A 5,344-nucleotide genomic window follows, 5' to 3' on the forward strand; every position below is an offset into this window, starting at 1 on the left:
CGGAACCGGGGATTGAACTCAGGCCCTTGTGCTTGCCAGGGAAGCACTTATTCCACTGAGCCATCTCCCCGGCTCACTGTACCTTACATTTTTAAGAGTAAAAAAAAAAGAGATTTTTTTTTAAAAGAAATTAGTTTTAGCCTTAAAGTGTTTTTGCCAACTTATAAAGTGTGGTGCTAGGTGATACATGTAAGTCTCACCTATGCGCTTCAAGTTTCAATCTTGTCCAGTTCCTAAAAGTGATTAGATGCAAAACACAAGTGCCTGGAGACTTGGTTCAGTTCGAGGGGCCAAATCCCTCCAGTCAATGGCTCTATCTCTAGAAGAGACCTTTGTAGCCTGAAAAGTGCTCACTTCCAATCGATCATTTTATTCAGTGATTATGCTTCCTTCTGTGGACATTCCTCTCACTGGACCAATTATAACTTATACCCATGAATGTTCAATAAAAGTAAGTGAAGAGTTTGTGAACTATTTCAGGAGATAGGCATCGCATACCAGTTTGAGGGTGGATAGGCTGCTGGGATCTTGTCTCCCTTGTCTCCAATAGAAGCATCCAGCTGCTCTGGAGAGAGCTACTTAGGGGACACCTGGGTAGAGGAATCAATTAGAAAGAAGTTGGGGATGCCATAAAAGGTAATTTCTATTGAATTCCAGGTTACTTCACAGTCAAAGTCTCTTACTCCTTTAGAGTGCTTCATTAGGCACTGGAAGACTTTTGATACTTACATGCCAAAAAGGAGCCATTTAATCCAAATGGAATGCAAAGGAAAGTATCAATTATGGCACTATTTTACAACTAGAAAGATACTATAAAAAACAAAATGGTAAAAATGTCTTATGTTCAGATTGTTTACATTAAAAAGGTTGTTATTTAAGTTTTAAAATATAGATGTGAGAGACAGAAGAACCAGGCAGTTCAGCCTCACCCAACATTACTGAAAGAAGGTTTCCCCTTGTTTTTCTAGTTTAAAGGATGGAGCTACTAGACCAACTGTAGTCAAGTCCTCTACAGGGCTACAACCATCATCAGCTGGGATTATGCCTTGCAAGGACAATACCCTTTAACAAAAGACAAAGACAATTGGAAACTTCCCGAGTTCATGTGCCCTTGTTTCTGTGACCTAAAACAGATGAAGTTAGATCTTAGAAAATCCTTAGATTACCCTGACAAGTACATTAATGTCTTTAGACAATTTACTCAGACTTTTTTTTGCCATAATTTTATTGATAAACAAATAGCAATGAGACAGTTTCAAATCAAATCGATAGGACAGTTTCAAAAATTAACACACTGCATACATTCTTCTTAGTGGTTAATTACTGTACAAGATGCAGACCTGACATCCCATTTACAAACACCATTAGAAGAAATCCCTCTATTCATTAAGAGAATGTAACTATATTTCTATCCTAGCCACTTTGAATACACAGATACAAAATAGACATTCATCTGTATACTCTTTTTTTTGTTAAGTTCTGTTATTTGAATATTATAGGTGTGTAAACTCAGCAAAACATTCCAAAAGAATCCAGCAGCCCACAATAGTACTGGCTCTTCTGTTTCACTGGCAATGTCACAAATTGATGACCTGTTATTCAGACTTATGAACTAGATTTGAGAGATGTAACATTAATCTTTTTATTTTATTATTATTATTTTTTGGTGGAACTACGGATTGAACTCAGGCCCTTGCACTTGCCAGTGAAGTGCTTATTCCACTGAACCATCTCCCTGGCCCCTATAATGTTAATCTTAAACCATGCTTTAACTTCTAATGAAAGGCAGCATTACAAGCTGATATTGCATTTAAAGAAAAATATATTGTTAATTTAAATAACCAGGAGATATACAGCCAGTGGAACTACCTGTTCCCACTGGAGCCCAAGCAGTCAGACCCCTTCTGGCCTAATAGCCAGGCAAAAGACTAGAAAAGACACTTTTCTTTCAAATATGTATTCTTGAACATCTGAGAACTAAAACCAAGCCTTCAGTTATTAAATTTTAGCTATTTACCAGGAGAAAGATAAACAGCCCTCTGATTTCTTAGAATGTTTAATAGAGGCACTGATAAGACATACTTCCTGAGATGCTAATTCAATAGAGAGACAGATTACTCTTACAGATAAATTCACTATGCAGTCAGCTCCAGATATTAGAAAAAAAGCTGCAAAAGATAGATTTTAGTTTAGATAACTTGATACTTTAGTAAACCTGCTTCATTTGTGTCCTATAATCAGAACTGGGAGGAAACCAGGGAGAGAAAACAAAGAGATAAAAAAACACCTGCCTTTGTTGCTGTCCCAAAACAGACCCTATGTCTGATTCTCTGGGCTCCAGGAAGAGCTCAATGACAAGGAAGTTCATCTGCTGATGAGGTTCACTTGCTGCTGCTGCCAGAAGCCAGGCCATTATAAGAGGGTCAGCCTTAAGTGGACCCACAAGCCATGCCCTGACTTCCAAGAAAGCCACTGGAACTGAGACTTCACTCCGAGGTGGAGGCCACAGAGCTCAGGCTCAGCTTCCTAGATGGTCCAGTAGGACTAAAGGGCCCTGGGCCTACCTCCTCCCTTTGGCCAGATTGTTATCTTTACCTGTCACCTTCATGGAGGAGCCCTAAGTAATCATGACCAAGAAAAACAAAACAAAACAAAACAGAAACAAACAAACAAACAAACAAAAAAACCCAGCCTATTGCTGGGCATTGGCACAGGTCTCTTTGTCCTTCTCCAATCCTGACTTCCCTTCCAAACATCGTACCTCAATTGAAACAGATGTTCGCAGATTTCTGGCTTATGTTTAAAAGCCCTGCTCTCTTCTTGGAGAGATTTTATCCTCTCTAAATACTACATTATATATTCAGGTTGTTTACTAAACAAATTTATGCTAAGACTAGATTTTATAAATCAAATATATATTGTTGTGCATGAACAAGGACTTAAATGATATTTCATAGGTTAAAGCCTATGAAATGGTATTTTCATAGGTTTTATCTGTTCCCCAAGAACAGGTAAAATCCTGTCAGTGTAAAGTTATAAAGACACTGGCTCTACAGTGTTCAGGGCTTTGGGCTTGTAAATAGAGCCAGGTCTTGTCTTCAGAACATAAAACTCAGAGCCACAGTATTGAAAGGAAAAATCCCTTTCAGTGCCCCTCATTTACAATGGGGACCATATCCAAAGCGCTGAATGGGACATTGGCTTAATCTGCCTGAATGCTGTGTATTTCATAAGTGTATAAGTTAGTCTGGTTGATTTCTGATGTAACTGAAGCATTTTGTGCTGATAGGTAATACTGGTGTGACATCTCTTAACTAAAGCTAGAGGAACTTATAGCATACTGTCAAACTCCATGAATAAGGGGATTTAAAAGCCAGGTGCTTACAATTACTATGCCTCAAAATGTTTGTAAATTTACCTGTTAGCTCAAATACATATGCCTTGATTATACATGTTCTAATCTCTCAGAAAAATTTGTTCTTTCCTTTAAGATACCAAAACCCAGGTAATCATACAGGTACGATCTATAAGAAATATGCTAGATTAAGATTCCTTTTATTGAGATCACCAGATTTTTGTCTATAAAGACACATATTAAGGATTTAATGAACTGTCCATCTCATATAGCCTGGGTGAGCTGAGCCTTCTTGGGTTTCTTGACCGATTACAAGAGAAGCTATCTTCATGTTCCTTGGACAGGGCTACCTGCAGGAGGCCTTAAAACCAGAAAGTTGTATCTTGTTCAGTGGGCCTTAGATATCTGACATAAGCTACAAAAGTTAAAAGGGTTTGCATGAAAAAATTTGTCTTAGTTGTTAGAAATTGCTCATAAAATGTTTCATAGTAGTAGAAAGGATACAGAATGGAATTATAGACGGAAAATGAGAATAGTAATACTAGCAGGAATGAAGGCCAGTAAGGAAATGGGAAAGGTTATGCTTCTTTGGATCCAGACAGAGAATTGACATTTCAAGCAAAGAATGTCCAAAGCTGAGAGAGAGAGAGAGAGAGAGAGAGAGAGAGAGAGAGAGAGAGAGAGAGAGAGTGTTCATAATAGAGTCAGGAAGTTTCAGATTGAGGTGGTCATCGCGCTTCTCCTCTCAGCCTGAGGGAATACATGTTAACTGCCAATATAAGGAAAGCACCTGTTAAATTTTTAATAGATGCTTATGCAGATTTGTCAGTATTTACCCAGCCCGTGGCCCCACTTGCAAACTGGTGTGTATGCAGTGTTTTTCCTACTTCTGGCAATTCATTTGCCCCATGTAATAGTAGAGTTGGTGAGACATAAAAGGTCAGTTCATTTGAGACAATACGCAATGGCCAGGGAAGATAAATAAAGTTAAACCCCATGTTTGAGAGATCTTTGCTAATGGATCTACAAGAAGTTCTAGTCTTTTTATAATTACAGACTCTAAAAGATTACTACATTCCAGATCCTTCTGCTAATGTCTCAATAGCTGTTCAAAGTACTAAATGTCAAATCAATAATACGTAAAATGCTGAGGTCACCTGGACCTTATCTTTATCATCTTTATAGAAAGTCACTGTCTCCATGGTAAAAATCATTCATGACTGTATTCATAATTATACTGTTGATATTATTTGGCACATGATGTTTAATGATTTCTTTGGCTTTGTCTCCTTCAGATTTAAAGCTATTTGACCTACCCAAGATAAAAATGTGTAGCATCTATTGAGGGCCTTTAGATAGAACTCCGGAGAGTATCTCTGACTGCCAGTTCACCTCTATGACATCTTTCAGCCTGAAGAAACCAGAGTGGTCATCTCCCATGGTTCCCTCACTGCAGTTTGGGTTACATCTAGAGGAGGAAATGTTGTGGCAACAGAATCAGATAAAAATCTAGGCAGTCAGACAGGGCCAGGCCCTCAAGGAGACAATGTGGAAGACAAGGTGACTTTACAACTTTGAAAGAGAATGACACTCCCAGCTGTTGGTCAGACCTCAAGACAAAAGATGAAACAAACACAGCTATATACTTCCCTAGGAATTGGGCACTGGAATCAATATTCTAAATAGGTGTCAATTACCTTGAAAGAAGCCAAATGAGTCACTAATCCAACCCGCAAAAGGAAGAGACGCTGTCTCATATTTACGCCCGCTTGCTTTGTGATTCACTTCCCCATTTGGTACTGGATTTAATCAATTTTACCTAAGAAGTGGTGCTTATAATCTCAATGGTTGACAATATATTTGTCCCACGTCACACCCACCTAAGAGAGTTCCCATTTCTCCACTACCTTAGACACACCTCACTATGTGGTTTTCCTCTATAAAAGTCCCTGGAAGAGACAGCTTCCCAGGGACTACCTGCTTGGGTCC

The sequence above is a fragment of the Octodon degus genome, unplaced genomic scaffold (assembly GCF_000260255.1).
Source record: "Octodon degus isolate 3935 unplaced genomic scaffold, OctDeg1.0 scaffold00473, whole genome shotgun sequence".
NCBI lineage: Eukaryota > Metazoa > Chordata > Mammalia > Rodentia > Octodontidae > Octodon > Octodon degus.